The sequence below is a fragment of the Triticum urartu genome, chromosome 5A, assembly GCF_056163025.1.
Source record: "Triticum urartu cultivar PI428250 chromosome 5A, HENAU_Tu73, whole genome shotgun sequence".
NCBI classification, from domain to species: domain Eukaryota; kingdom Viridiplantae; phylum Streptophyta; class Magnoliopsida; order Poales; family Poaceae; genus Triticum; species Triticum urartu.
In genome coordinates, this window is record NC_141877.1 from 449,578,353 (window position 1) to 449,595,177 (window position 16,825).

Here is a 16,825-nt window from a genome sequence, read left to right on the forward strand (position 1 = left end):
GGATGCATCTACATACCTTTGTAGATCGCGCACGGAAGCGTTCAAAGAACGGTGATGATGTAGTCGAACACGACGTGATCCAAATCACCGATGACCAAGCGCCGAACGGACGGCACCTCCGCGTTCAACACACATACGGGACGGGAGACGTCTCCTCCTTCTTGATCCAGCAAGGGGAAGGAGAGGTTGATGAAGATCCAGCAGCACGACGGCGTGGTGGTGGATGCAGGGCGTCACAGTAGCAGGGCTTCGCCTATACTACACGAGAGAGACGTAACGGGGAGAGAGGGAGGCGCCAGGGGCTGGGGTGTCAAGTCCCTCCTCTCCCCCACTATATATAGGAGGGCCAAGGGGGGGTGGTGCGCAGCCTAGGAGATCTGATCTCCTAGGTGCGGCGGCCAGGGGGAGGATTCCCTCCCCCCCAAGGCACCTAGAGGTGCCTTCCACCACTTGGACTCCTCCCCCATGGAAACCCTAGGCGCATGGGCCTAGTAGGGCTGGTGCCCTTGGCCCATGTAGGCCAAGGCGCACCCCCTACAGCCCATGTGGCCCCCCGGGACAGGTGGCCCCACCCGGTGGGCCCCCGGGACCCCTCCGGTGGTCCCGGTACAATACCGATAACCCCGAAACTTGTCCCGATGGCCGAAACAGCACTTCCTATATATAATTCTTTACCTCCGGACCATTCCGGAACTCCTCGTGACGTCCGGGATCTCATCCGGGACTCCGAACAACATTCGGGTTACTGCATATACTTATCTTCACAACCCTAGCGTCACCGAACCTTAAGTGTGTAGACCCTACGGGTTCGGGAGACAAGCAGACATGACCGAGACGACTCTCCGGTCAATAACCAACAGCGGGATCTGGATACCCATGTTGGCTCCCACATGCTCCACGATGATCTCATCGGATGAACCATGATGTCAAGGATTCAATCAACCCCGTATGCAATTCCCTTTGTCAATCGATATGTTACTTGCCCGAGATTCGATCGTCGGTATCCCAATACCTCGTTCAATCTCGTTACTGGCAAGTCACTTTACTCGTACCGTAATGCATGATCCCGTGACCAGACACTTGGTCACTTTGAGCTGAATATGATGATGCATTACCGAGTGGGCCCGGTGATACCTCTCCGTCATACGGAGTGACAAATCCCAGTCTTGATCCGTGTCAACCCAACAGACACTTTCGGAGATACCCGTAGTATACCTTTATAGTCACCCAGTTACGTTGTGACGTTTGGTATACCCAAAGCACTCCTACGGTATCCGGGAGTTACACGATCTCATGGTCTAAGGAAAAGATACTTTGACATTGGAAAACTCTAGCAAACGAATTATACGATCTGTGCTATGTTTAGGATTGGGTCTTGTCCATCACATCATTCTCCTAATGATGTGATCTCGTTATCAATAACATCCAATGTCCATAGTCAGGAAACCATGACTATCTGTTGATCAACGAGCTAGTCAACTAGAGGCTTACTAGGGACATGTTGGTGTCTGTTATTCACACATGTATTACGATTTCCGGATAACACAATTATAGCATGAATAAAGATAATTATCATGAACAAGGAAATATAATAATAATGCTTTTATTATTGCCTCTAGGGCATATTTCCAACAGCGCGACGTAGTGTGGGCGCGAGGCGGAGCGCGGATGGTGGCAACGAGCGCATATGTCCATCATTAAAAATGGTCTCCTCGAGCTGATCTATGGCAGGGGATAGGAATCACTCGTCAAACTTGGCTTGGACCTTGCCGTTGGAATGGAACTTGCCCATGTTAAGGCCTCTGATTGGGCCATGGTGTGTGCCAAGGATCTGGGACAATGCGTCGATTCGTTTGTGATATCTAGGGCAGAGCTTGTAGTCATTGATGAGGTTGAGGGGGGTGGAGCGCCATAGGCGGTGCCATCGCCAACAGAGGACGGTTGTCCGCATGCCAGATTTGATTGGGTGGAGGGAGATGATGACTATCAACATATCATCGGGAAGGCTCCTGCTGAAGTCTTGCGGTTCTGGCTCGACCTGCCTCCGCTTTTTGGCAGCCTCGTCCTCGACCTCGGCAAGTGGCGACAAAGGCAACTCCAGAGTCTCCTCGGCGGCAGCGCTTTCCGGTAGGAGTGGACAGGTCGGAGGATAGGAATTATTTAGTTATAACAGGGCAGAAGAATAGTGTATTGGTAATTTGGAGTTACTAGGTAGGAATAGACTTAACAGAGTCAGAAAATGAAATCCCAATTGGTTGCTTATATACTACTTCCTCCCCCCAAACTAAGTGTCTAAGCTTTGTACTAACTTTGGTACAAAGTTGTACAAAGTTGAGACACTCGTATTCTGCGACGGAGCGAGTGCATAACTTCTTTGATATTGCTAAGTAAGTCAACATGCAGATACTCAAAATAACACTTACTTCAAACAAAGTATGGACGGATGATATTGTCGGGGAAGATAGCATCTACAATATGATCAGGCTTTTGTTTGGTGCAGTATAATTCTAGTGCCAGCTCCTAGTACATAAGCCTTAGAAATTTCTTTTTAAAGGCTCGGTCAAAAGAGGAGTGACCATCTTCATCAAGTTTTACACAAACAACAATTGCAAATTCATGGTTTGTGGTCAATATGACATCCCTGGAGTCTTCAGTTAAGTAAAGGCCAAGATTTTATACTACACATATTGTTGAAAAGGAAAGGATGTACTGCAGGAAATGGTAAGATTGTTAAAGATCATGGTAAAATGCAAATGTGAGAGTAACTGAAAGAATAGTATATCAGTTGAAATCAAAGGACACAAATATATAATAAAATAGATAATGTAACCATGATGTCATTCAAATATGAGAGCAAACAAAAAATACAACATTATTTTTCCTAATATAAAAAGAAGAAAAATTCCCTTTGATGTCTATGCTGCATATGGCGCATTTTATCCAAATGTAACAATACATAGTATATGTTCAGAAAAGTAGGTCATGCCAACCGTGGTAGGGTGAGACTGAACATACCGTGCACTTCATGAAGTCATCTGGTATCGTGGAACTTCTCGTCTGTGACACTTATCATTTGGGTAGAAAAACTCTAAAGATTAATTCGCTTGCATGTCCACTTGGCATAATAGCTCACTACATCCCAAACATGGTGTATGCCAATTCGAGCAATGCCAACCCAAACAAACTAACTATTACGACATCTGCGAAACAAGCTGTGGTTGGATGGTTAGGAGGACAGTGGTATCCTCAGCCCACCAGAGTTCAAGTCGTAGACTAGACATTGATGCTCACATTATTCCTGGATTTATATCAGACTTCCGGCAATGCTCATTCAATGGGAGGATACTTTCCCGCCAACTAGGAGGCGCCTATAGTGACTTCATAAAATCTCAAGATGCTAGGCAGACTCGGTCTCTCGGAGGTGCTCATAGGGGTAAGGTGTGTGTGCGTGCATTCATAGGAGTGAGTATATGCTTATGTATGTGAACGACTTTAATTGTACTGTATTAGAAAAGAGTATCATGACATGTGTAAACAAAAACTAACATAGAGAAAACCATAACCGACACAGAAAGACTCTGAAAATCAATTCTCTAGCACGTTCACCCACCGTAATATCTCACGAGATCCTAAACCTGATGTATGTTGATCCGAGGAACACCAAACCATACAAGCTGAGTACCATGACGATGGGCCACGCATACCGAGAACCAGCCACCACAGCGACCTCCTCCCCATCCACCGACAACACACCGAGAGTGGTCCACGCACTGCATCCGAAAACTAAGGGGGTGTTTGTTTTCAGGGACTTTTTTGTGTAGGGACTAGAAAAAGTCCCTCTTAGAGACTTTTTTACCAAACGGGAGGGACTTTTTAGGGACTAAACTAGGCATTTGGGACTAAATGAAGAAGACTCTTAAGGAGAGTCTTTTGGAACTTTTTGGGACTTTTCCAACAATGCCCCTCCATGCACTCATTGGCCCGCCACCCTATGGTGTTGTTTGCTTGTTATTTTTCTATATACAAGGGGCAACATGGTCATTTAATAACCTCTAGGAAGGGACTAGGGACTTTTTAGTCTCTGGAAACAAACAGGGAAGGACTTTTTAGGGACTAGAAACTTTTTAGTTGTGACTAAAAAAGTCCTAGGACTAGAGAACCAAACACCACCTAACAACAGTCCACCACCCCGGCAACAAACTCGCGGGACATACCTAACATAACCCGACCAGGGTAGACCAGCAACCAAGTAAGGCATCACTACTCCCACGGCGACTAGCCGCATCAAACTTGCATCGAGGGGCAACGGAAAACACCAAAAAATGTGGTCCTGAGTGCATCAGTGGTCCACAATTCATGGACCTCCGAGGCCGTCGAGGAGAGGTAAGGAAAAAACAGATCGGATAAGGGAAAAGGTGTCAGGCAGTGACGCGCGGCGTGCGTGGATTGGATGGTACGGATGTCCCGAGGTACTCCAACATCTTTTAAAGGAGTAAGAGTAGTATGGTATCATTGGATGATAGCATGATACATTGCGGGCCCACCCTTTTTTGCGGCAACACTACAGGCCCAACTTTAAATCAATAAATAGATTTTATTTATTTTCTTTTCATGAAAAACATATCATTTATAGAAGTTCATCAGAAGTATAAAGTGAAGGAAATATGCCCTAGAGGCAATAAAGTTGTTATTTATATTTCCTTATATGATGATAAATGTTTATTATTCATGCTAGAATTGTATTAACCGGAAACTTAGTATATGTGTGAATACATAGACAAACAAAGTGTCACTAGTATGCCTCTACTTGACTAGCTCGTTAATCAAAGATGGTTAAGTTTCCTAGCCATGGACAAAGAGTTGTCATTTGATAAGCGGGATCACATCATTAGAGAATGATGTGATTGACTTGACCCATCCGTTAGCTTAGCACGATGATCGTTACAGTTTCATTGCTACTGCTTTCTTCATGACTTATACATGTTCCTCAGACTATGAGATTATGCAACTCCCGAATACCGGAGGAACACCTTGTGTGCTATCAAATGTCACAACATAACTGGGTGATTATAAAGATGCTCTACAGGTGTCTCCGATGGTGTTTGTTGAGTTGGCATAGATCAAGATTAGGATTTGTCACTCCATGTATCGGAGAGGTATCTCTGGTCCCTCTCGGTAATGCACACCACTATAAGCCTTGCAAGCATTATTACTAATGAGTTAGTTACGGGATGATGCATTACGGAACGAGTAAAGAGACTTGCCGGTTGATATGTCTCCAACGTATCTATAATTTGTGATTGCTCCATGCTATATTATCTACTGTTTTGGACATTATTGGGCTTTATTTTCCACTTTTATATTATTTTTGGGACTAACCTATTAATCGGAGGCCCAGCCCAGAATTGTTGTTTTGCCTGTTTTAGGGTTTCGAAGAAAAGGAATATCAAACGGAGTCCAAACGGAATGAAACCTTCGCGAACGTGATTTTCTCAACGAACAAGACCCAGGAGACTTGGACCCTATGTCAAGACACAAAATAGGAGGCCACGAGGTAGGGGGTGCGCCTACCCCCCCAGGCGCGCCCTCCACCCTCGTGGGCCCCCTTTTGCTCCACCGACATACTCCTTCCTCCTATATATACCTACGTACCCCCAAACGATCAGATACAGAGCCAAAAACCTAATTCCACCGCCGCAACTTTCTGTATCGACGAGATCCCATCTTGGGGCCTGTTTCGGAGCTTCGCCGGAGGGGGCATCGATCACGGAGGGCTTCTACATCAACACCATAGCCCCTCCGATGAAGTGTGAGTAGTTTACCTCAGACCTACGGGTCCATACTTATTAGCTAGATGGCTTCTTCTCTCTTTTTGGATCTCAATACAATGTTCTCCCCCTCTCTTGTGGAGAACTATTCGATGTAATCTTCTTTTTGCGGTGTGTTTGTTGAGACCGATGAATTGTGGGTTTATGATCAAGTCTATCTATGAACAATATTTGAATCTTCTCTGAATTCTTTTATGTATGATTGGTTATCTTTGCAAGCCTCTTTGAATTATCAGTTTGGTTTGGCCTACTAGATTGATCTTTCTTGCAATGGGAGTAGTGCTTAGCTTTGGGTTCAATCTTGCGGTGTCCTTTCCTAGTGACAGTAGGGGCAGCAAGGCACGTATTGTATTATTTCCATCGAGGATAACAAGATGGGGTTTTCATCATATTGCATGAGTTTATCCCTCTACATCAGGTCATCTTGCTTAAGGCGTTACTCTGTTTTTAACTTAATACTCTAGATGCATGCTGGATAGCGGTCGATGAGTGGAGTAATAGTAGTAGATGCAGGAAGGAGTCGGTCTACTTGTCTCGGACATGATGCCTATATACATGATCATACCTAGATATTCTCATAACTATGCTCAATTATGTCAATTGCTCAACAGTAATTTGTTCACCCACCGTAGAATACTTATGCTCTCGAGAGAAGCCACTAGTGAAACCTATGGCCCCCGGGTCTATCTTTATCATATTAATCTCCTACTACTTAGTTATTTCCTTTGCTTTTTTTACTTTGCCTTTACTTTACTTTGCATCTTTATCACAAAAATACCAAAAAATATTATCTTATCATATCTATCAAATCTCACACTCGTTAGTCGCCATGTAGGGATTGACAACCCCTATTCGCGTTGGTTGCGAAGATTTATTTGTTTTGTGCAGGTACGAGGGACTCGCGTGTAGCCTCCTACTGGATTGATACCTTGGTTCTCAAAAACTGAGGGAAATACTTACTCTACTTTGCTACATCATCCCTTCCTCTTCGGGGAAAACCAACGCAGTGCTCAAGAGGTAGCAAGAAGGATTTCTGGCGCCGTTGCCGGGGAGGCCTACGCAAAAGTCAACATACCAAGTACCCATCACATACCCTTATCTCCCGCATTACATTATTTGCCATTTGCCTCTCGTTTTCCTCTCCCCCACTTCACCCTTACCGTTTTATTCGCCCTCTCTCTCTCTATCCTCCCTCTCTTTTCCTGTTTGCTTTTTTTTGCCCACTTGTTTTTTTGTTTGCTTGCTTGTCACGATGGCTCAAGATAATACTAAATTATGTGACTTCACCAATACCAACAACAATGATTTTATTAGCACTCCGGGTGCTCCTCTTACCGATGTTGAATCTTGTGAAATTAATACTGCTTTGCTGAATCTTGTCATGAAAGATCTGTTTTCCGGCCTTCCTAGTGAAGATGCCGCTACCCATCTAAATAGCTTCGTTGATTTGTGTGATATGCAAAAGAAGAAAGATGTGGATAATGATATTGTTAAATTGAAGCTATTTCCTTTTTCACTTAGAGATCATGCTAAAGCTTGGTTTTCGTCTTTGCCTAAAAATAGTATTGATTCATGGAATAAGTGCAAAGATGCTTTTATCTCTAAGTATTTTCCTCCCGCTAAGATCATCTCTCTTAGAAACGATATTATGAATTTTAAGCAACTTGATCATGAACATGTTGCACAAGCTTGGGAGAGAATGAAACTAATGATACGTAATTGCCCTACTCATGGTTTAAATTTGTGGATGATTATACAAAAAATTTATGCCGGATTGAATTTTGCTTCTAGAAATCTTTTAGATTCGGCCGCGGGAGGCACTTTTATGGAAATCACTTTAGGAGAAGCTACTAAACTCCTAGATAATATTATGGTTAATTATTCTCAATGGCATACTGAAAGATCTACTAATAAAAAGGTGCATGCGATAGAAGAAATTAATGTTTTGAGTGGAAAGATGGATGAACTTATGAAATTATTTACTAATAAGAGTGTTTCTTCTGATCCTAATGATATGCCCTTGTCTACTTTGATTGAGAATAATAATGAATCTATGGATGTGAATTTTGTTGGTAGGAACAATTTTGGTAACAACGCGTATAGAGGAAATTTTAATCCTAGGCCTTATCCTAGTAATCCCTCTAATAATTATGGTAATTCCTACAACAATTCCTATGGAAATTATAATAAGATGCCCTCTGATTTTGAATCTAATATTAAAGAATTTATTAGTTCGCAAAAGAATTTTAATGCTTTGATTGAAGAAAAAATGCTTAAGATTGATGAGTTGGCTAGGAACGTTGATAGAATTTCTCTTGATGTTGATTCTTTGAAACTTAGATCTATTCCACCTAAGCATGATATCAACGAGTCTCTCAAAGCCATGAGAATTTCCATTGATGCGTGCTAAGAAAGATGCCTTTATAAGAGCGTGTTCTTCTAGTTGCTATGAAAATAATGATGAAGATCTAAAAGTTATTGATGTGTCCCCTATTAAATATTTGTTTTGCAATATGAATCTTGATAATGATGGGACTGAATATGATCCACCTTTACCTAGAAGGCGTTCCAAGAATTTGGAATTTTTTGATCTTGATGCTAAAATTGATAAAAGTGGGATTGAAGAAATTAAAACCCTAGATGTTGCTAAACCCACTATTATGGATTTCAAGGAATTTAACTATGAAAATTGCTCTTTGATTGATTGTATTTCCTTGTTGCAATCCGTGCTAAATTCTCCTCATGCTTATAGTCAAAATAAAACGTTTACTAAACATATCGTTGATGCCTTGATGCATTCTTATGAAGAAAAACTTGAATTGGAAGTTTCTATCCCTAGAAATCTTTATTATGAGTGGGAACCAACTATTAAAATTAAAATTAAAGATCATGAAGGATATGCTTTATGTTATTTGGGTGCTAGTGTTTCCACGATTCCAAAGACTTTGTGTGATTTGTTAGGTTTCCGCGATTTTGATGATTGCTCTTTAAACTTGCACCTTGCCGATTCCACTATTAAGAAACCTATGGGAAGAATTAATGATGTTCTTATTGTTGCAAATAGGAATTATTTTCCCGTAGATTTTATTGTTCTTGACATTGATTGCAATCCATCTTGTCCTATTATTCTTGGTAGACATTTCCTTACAACGATTGGTGCAATTATTGATATGAAGGAAGGAAATATTAGATTCCAATTTCCATTAAGGAAAGGCATGGAACACTTTACTAGAAATAAAATTAAATTACCTTATGAATCTATTATGAGAGCCACTTATGGATTGCCTACCAAAGATGGCAATACCGAGATCTATCCTTGCTTGTTATGCCTAGCTAGGGGCGTTAAACGATAGCGCTTGTTGAGAGGCAACCCAATTTTACTTTTATTCCTTTATTTTTGCTCCTGTTTAGTAATAAATAATTTATATATACTATGTTTTGGTTGTGTTTTTTGTGTTTAATTAGTGTTTGTGCCAAGTAGAACCGTTGGGAAGACTTGGGGAAAGTCTTGTTACACTTGCTGTAAAAAAACAGAAACTTTAGCGCTCACGAGAACTACTGCCATTTTTATTCGGAAAGTGATATTTAGTTAATTATTTTTGAATATTATTAATAGATAAATTCCTCACGTCCAGAAATTTATTTTAGAATTTTTGGGGTTCCAGATCTTGCTCTAGCTACAGATTACTACAGACTGTTCTGTTTTGACAGATTCTGTTTTTCGTGTGTTGTTTGCTTATTTTGATGAATCTATGGCTAGTGAAATAGTTTATAAACCATAGGGAAGTTGAAATACAGTAGTTATAACACCAATATAAATAAATAATGAGTTCATTACAGTACCTTGAAGTGGTATTTTGTTTTCTTTCGCTAACGGAGCTCACGAGATTTTCTACTTTATGTTTTGTGTTGTGAAGTTTTCAAGTTTTGGGTAAAGATTTGATGGATTATGGAACAGGGAGTAGCAAGAGCCTAAGCTTGGGGATGCCCATGTCACCCCCAAGATAATCTAAGGACACCTAAAAGCCAAATCTTGGGGATGCCCCGGAAGGCATCCCCTCTTTCGTCTACTTCTATTGGTAACTTTACTTGGAGCTATATTTTTATTCGCCACATGATATGTGTTTTGCTTGGAGCGTCTTGTATGATTTGAGTCTTTATTTTTTAGTTTACCACAATCATCCTTGCTGTACACACCTTTTGAGAGAGCCATACATGATTTGGAATTTGTTAGAATACTCTATGTGCTTCGCTTATACCTTTTGAGTTATGTAGTTTTGCTCTAGTACTTCACTTATATCTTTTAGAGCACGGTGGTGGATTTGTTTTATAGAAACTATTGATCTCTCATGCTTCACTTAGATTATTTTGAGAGTCTTAAATAGCATGGTAATTTGCTTAAAATCATAATATGCTTGGTATACAAGATTAATAATAAAACTTTCTTATGAGTGTGTTGAATACTTTGAGAAGTTTGATGCTTGATAATTGTTTTGAGATATGAAGATCATGATATTAAAGTTGTGCTAGTTTAGTAGTTGTGATTTTGAGAAATACTTGTGTTAAAGTTTGTGATTCCCGTAGCATGCACGTATGGTGAACCGTTATGTGATGAAGTCGGAGCATGATTTATTTTTTGATTGTCTTCCTTATGAGTGGCGGTCGGGGACGAGCGATGGCCTTCTCCTACCAATCTATCCCCCTAGGAGCATGCGCGTAATATTTTGCTTTGATAACTTTTATATTTTTGCAATAAGTATATGAGTTCTTTATGTCTAATGTTGAGTGCATGTATTATACGCACTCTCACCCTTCCACCATTGCTAGCCTCTCTAATACCGCGCACCTTTCGCCGGTATCATACACCCACCATATACCTTCCTCAAAACAGCCACCATACCTACCTATTATGGCATTTCCATAGCCATTCTGAGATATATTGCATGCAACTTTCCACCGTTCCGTTTATTATGACACACTCCATCATTGTCATATTGCTTAGCATGATCATGTAGTTGACTGTCGGGTGGTAGGTGCGACATATGCCAACGGGTGGCTTATCATTGTGGGAGCCAGTAGGACATCGCCGGTGCCTGGAAACGGGATGAGGCAAAGACATGCACGCCGGCGAATCTTACCCAGCTTCGGGGCTCTCCGTGGAGATAACACCCCTACTGCTGCTCTGCGGGGTCTCCGCATGATCGCTAGATGGACAAGTAGCTACACAATGCTCCTTGAGCTGTTCGGTGGGAGGAGGAAGAAGGGCACGGCTAGCTTGCTTCTTCTCCTCGTGTGGTGTCTAGAACTAGCAGGGGGTCGAACCCTTTGCATGGGTGCCCCGGGGGGTTTATATAGGCCTACCCCCCGGGGGTACAATGGTAATCCGACTGGGCGCGGGGCCCAGCCGTCTGCGACTGCGCTCGCCGGCTTCTGTGCCGACTGCTGGGGCCCGCCGACTCGTGGGCCCCGCCGGCTGCCAACTCCTTGGCGACAGACAGGCCCCACTGCCAAGGGTCTTGTTGGTGGCTGGTTACTATTGCCTCAACCTGATGACGAGGGCTTCGTCGAGGTAAGCGTGGCTACAGTGCCGCCGTCCTGCGGGCGATCACTGTAGACTTACCGCGTCTTGTCTCCTTAATGGGGCGTCTTCTTCGAGGGGGGAAGCGAGCCGGCTGCGGGGAGCCGGCCCCGTCTCGGGCCGACTGGGGGAGACCAGGCCGCCTTTGGTTGTCTCTCTACCCGAAGGGGCCCACCGCCCGTGGGCCGTACTGGTAGCCCGTCGTGGATGACATCAGGGTCAGCATGGCAACAGTGCCGTGCCGGACGGGTCATGGCCACTCCGTACGGCGCACTGCGCCAGGCGTGCTCCGGGATTCGGGGGTGGCAGGCTTCACTGTAGCCACGCCCCATCTCATCGCCTCTAGGTGGATGCAAACTTTGAGGGTACGGTCTCGACCGCTTTATGGGAGCCGGCTTCTTGGAGTCGGCCTTCTTGCGGCCGGCTTCTCGAAGTCGGCCCTCTCCAAAGCTTTCTTCATGAGGGCTAAAGTCGGGCCGCCTTCCGAAAGCCGGCCTGGATGACAGCTAGCAAGGGGAAGGCGGCCCCATGTCTTGGGTTCTTGAGAGTCGGACGGGCTCGTAATTTTTTCAGAAGGGCCAGGGGAAGCCAGCTAGGCTACCCATGGCTATTTACTCCGACAGTATTCCCTGAAGCTGATCGAGCTTCGAGGCGGACAAAGGGATGAGAAGCTTGGTCAGCTTCCTATCCTGAAGAGCCGGCTTTGCTGATGTATGCCGATTTCAGGGAGCCCTGCGTCTTGCAGGCGGGAAAGTGGTCGACCCGCGTGCTGACCGCGGGCCCTCCCGCGGGCCACGTGGTAGCGAGACCCTGCCGTCGTACGCGCGCGACGGGACGCCGCCGCAGGCCCGGGCCCGCCACTCCTAGGCCTGGGCCCGAACGCTGATCTTATGCGGCCCAGGTGGACCGCTCGCCTTCCCGTGGCGATTTTATTTCGCCATTAGGGCGCAACAAGCGCGGGACGTGGGGGAGTGGGCACGATCGATCCCCACGTTTCCCCACGCCGCGCCTCCTCGGCTCCGCCACGCGAGCCTATAAGTAGGGGGAGGAGGGGGAGCGACAGAGGTTCGCACGCTCTCTCTCGCTCCGCCCCCTCTCGTCCTCCTTTCTTCCTCTCGTCGCCTCCGCAGCCTCTCGTCTCAGCGCCGCCACATCGTCTTGCTCCCATGGCGCTGTCGAGCTCATGGGACGGCTCCAACGTCCACGAGGACCATGTTGAATTCCTCCGCCAGACCCGGCGCCTGCCCGACGCCAACCTCGTGCGGGTCCGCCTGGCGCCGGGGACGGAGATTTCGCCGGCACCGGAGGAGGGCGAGCGGGTCGTCTTCCGCTCGCACTTCCTGCGCGGCTTCGGCCTTCCGGCGAGCGGATTTCTTCGCTCCTTCCTCGAGTTCTACAACCTTCAGCCGCATCACCTCACGCCCAATGCGGTGATGCTGTTGTCGGCCTTCGTCTCCCTCTGCGAAGGTTTCTTGGGGCTGCTCCCCACGCTGGAGCTCTGGGGAGAGTTCTTCTAGAGCAAACTCGGCACCGTCGTCGCAGGCGTGCCCGCCCCCTGCGGGGCCTTCATCGCCATGAGGAGGGCGGGCGAGAACAACCCGTTCCCGCCCATCCCCCTGATCCAGTCGGTGAAGATCTGGTAGAAACCATACTTCCATGTGAAGAACGTCGCCGAACAAGGAGATCACGTCAACCTGCTGGCTTACGTAGCCGGCCTGCCGGCTGGGAGGCAGCCCTCGTGGAGTTTCCGGTCCCGATCACTGTCTTAGGCCGGGAACGCCGCCGTCTCACGGCTTCGGGTGATGATCCAGTCGGAAGGCCTGAACAGGGCCGACTTGGTGGCCGCCTTCGTGGAGCACCGGATATCTCCCTTCCAGAGCCGGCCCCACATGATGTGCCAGATGAGCGGCCGCTTCGACCCAAGCCGGCTGAGCACCAGGGAGATGCCTCATGCGGAGGTATCGTACATGGTAAATTACATCTCAAATTGCAAGCTCGCCGAAGACTGGCGATACGGCAAGGCGCCGTATTCTCGCGCCAACCCTCCGCCCGTGGTAAGTTTTCCTTTTCTTCTTCTTGTTGGTAGCCGGCTTCATGATGGCCGGCTTCTGATCAGCCGGTTCTTCTTAGCAGAACCCCCTTCTCCCACCGACGACCGGGGCAGCGGGGATAGAACGCCAGTATGCCCCCGACCGCACGGTGGACGACGTCGACGACCCGGATTTGGGGGCGGCCGCCATGGAAGATGCCGTCGTGGGGGATGACGCCGAGCCCGGGGGCTCAAGGCTAATCGCCAGCTTCGAGGACTGGCTGGATGACGCTGAAGTCGAAGTCGCCCCGCGTCGCCAGCCGGCGGCCAACCATCGGGGCGCGGGCTCGACCATCACGCCGGCTGCCGGCGGCGGTGCACAGAAGCACCAGGCCGCTTCAGGCCTCTTCGGCAGTCGGCCGAAAAAGTCCAAAGCCTCCACCGCGGCGACCAAGCGAGATGAGGCGGCTGTGAAGGCGGCCCGCTTCCGCAAGGCGGTGAAGCAGCCTCAAGCGGTCTCAGCGTAAGTCGTCAATTGCCCTATCGCATGCTTTTCATCATTCTCTTGCTGTTCGAACATTCTTCTTAACTTTTTCCCGCTTGCTGGACAGGGCGCCGCTTTCCGTTGAGCGGGGTCCGGGCGGCTCCGTAGTGGGGCCGGCTGGAGGGTCTTCAAGCTCCTGCCGCGTGGACCCCCCACGGCCGATCTCAGGGAAGCCACGGAGCGGAACGCCCGTGAGGCGCGGGAAGAGCGTGAGGCGGCGGAAAAAGCGGCCGCCCAGGCGGCGAAGGAGCAGGCCGGCGCGGCAGCCAAGGCCCAAGCGGAGTCGGCGACCGCGGAGACGGAGGCGGGGGGTTCGCGCAACCAGCCTCCGCTGCTCGCCATTCCCCTCCGAGTCGTGGCCCCTGACACCCCACTGCCCTTGGCGGAGGAAATCGTCCAAGACCCGCCGCTGATGGAGAGGAGGGAGGACTCCGTGGCCTTCGCGAGGAGAGCGCCGCCAGCAGCGCCAACCGGAGCGGGCCAAGGCGGCCAACCGTCAGCGGCGCCAGAGGAGCCGGCCGGGGGTGAGCCGGAGGACAGAGCCGGCCTTGAGGTGCAGCCGGTGATGCGTCGGCGCGCAGGGGGAGGCGCCGCTCCGCCGGAGTCGCACCGAGTCGTGGGTGCAGGCCAGTCGGCTGAAGATCTGGAGGCGGCCAGCATTGCCACGTCCGAGTGGACTCCTAGCGGGGGGACTGGCGAGCTGAATGTGGCGGCTCAAGGGGTCCGGAGCCGGCTTCAAGCTCAGGCCGCCCTGCTGCAGCAGTTCACCCAAGAGTTCCTGTCAATGCGAGCCGCCATCCGCATGAGTCCTTCATTCTTGGCCGTTTTGATCTCTTGATTTCTTCCGTGGGGGCGCGTCAGCGCACCCACTGGGTGTAGTCCCCGAGATTCGGGCCGACTGCTGCGCAGTCGGGTCGAATCTTTCTTGACGACCACCTTATCTTTGCTTCTTGTCTGAATCTTTCAGGAATATCATAACTCCCGTGCTGCCGCCTTCAACTCCTAGGCTCGGGAGTTGAGTCGAAGGACCGACGACCTGGCCGACAGCCGAAGTAAGTACTTGATTTTGTCTATCTCTGTGGGGGCGCGTCAGCGCACCCACTGGGTGTAGTCCCCGAGATTCGGGCCGACTGCTGCGCAGTAGGGTCGGATCTTTCTTGACGACCTTTTCCTATTGGTTTGTCTTTTTCTTTGTCTTCAGGGGCCAACGCCGACTTGAGGAAGGAGCTCAACGAAGCGCAGGCCGCCCTTCATACCAAGGACGCCGAGTACGCTGTCTTGGTCCAGGAGCGTGACCGCCTGGCCAAGAAGCTGGCTGACCAGGAGAAGAGCCACAAAGCGGCCCTGCAGCAAGTGCAGGATAGTGAGGCTGCCCTGAAGGCGGAGTTTCAGACCGAGGCGGCGAGCCGGGCTGAGACCCGGCGAGCGCTGGATGAGGGCTTCGACCGCATCGAGGAATTGATCGACGGTAAGCCGCCTTCCTCGCTCCTCTCCTGCCCCTTGGCGTCTGGTTCTTGTTCTAACTTGTGCTGCTGCCTATTTCCTTGCGCAGACTACATTCCCGGCTACTCCGCCTTTGCCGCCCAAAGCATCTAAGCCCATCGCGAGGCGCGCCGTCAGGCGGGGGCCAACATCGCGCCGGATGCGAACCGGACGCTTGAGGAGCAGCTCTTGGCTGTCCAGGCGCGGTTGCAGCCGGCTCATCGGATGCTTCGCCGGCTCCAACGTGCCGGGGCGCAAGTGTTGGCCGCCCTCTGGCCCGGCGAGACGATCCCCCGCACCCCAAGCCGGACTGCCGACTGGCTGGAGGTCGCAGTCGGTCGCTTTGAGGCTTGAAAGGCGTCGGCGGCCCGCCTCGGAGCCGGGCGGGCGTTGGAGTTCATTCGGGCTTGGTACCCCGGCCTGAGCCTGGACCAGCTGCGCACTTGGCGGATGGAGGCCGACGCAGAGCTGGAGGAGGTGAGGCCGTCTATCGCCCAGCGTGCTTCGACGATCGCCAAGTGCACCGACATTAGCGTTTTTGCATCTGAAATCGATGATGACGGTGTTACCCAGCCGGAGGAGTGGTTCGGGCTGAACCCGGCGGTGGGCGAGGACTCGGCAGAGGAGATCGCCTCCAGCGACGAGGGCGAGGATGACGAAGAGGAGGACGGCGAAGACGTCGAGCCGGCTGGTGGAACAACCGGCCGACCTCAGGCCGACCGTGCCTCCAGCAATGAGGCGCGTGGAAGCGCGCCCTCTGCGGGAGGCGGTGACCAAACCAAGGTTCGCCAGCCGGCCGCTCCTTCAGCCGGAACAACCGTCTCCGCCAACCAGCCCGGCTCGTCGGTCGTTCCGCCGGCTTGACCTGTCGTCCTTATTTTTCCTGCTTGTTGTCTTTTGAACAATCTTCATTAAGTTTTCGCAGTTCCACCCACTGGGGGTGTATCCAAACTATGTTGAATGCTGGCCTCTCGGAGGTCTTTTATGTAAATATTATTATGTGCATGTTTGGTTTCCATTCGCGTATGCTTTTTATCCTTAGGCTTTTTCCTTTGCCGCCTTCCCTCTTTGGGGAGGCAAGTACTTGAGCTTTCTTGGATTGAAGTGAAGTGAATGGAAACCGGCCAACCGGCTACTCTGGTAGCCATTCGGCGGTGGTACAAAAACCGGCTTTTGTTATATTAGTCCGTTAGTCCCTAGCCGTTTTTCGTGTGGGCGCCTGTTCCTGCCTTTAACTCTTGCCAGTCGGACAGCCGGTTCTTCGAACTACGACTTTTGGCAAGAGAAAGCTTGGGAGCCGGCACACTACTTGTCTGACTGCGGGTAGGATTTCTAATATAACTCCAGTCGGCCAGTCCCCGGGC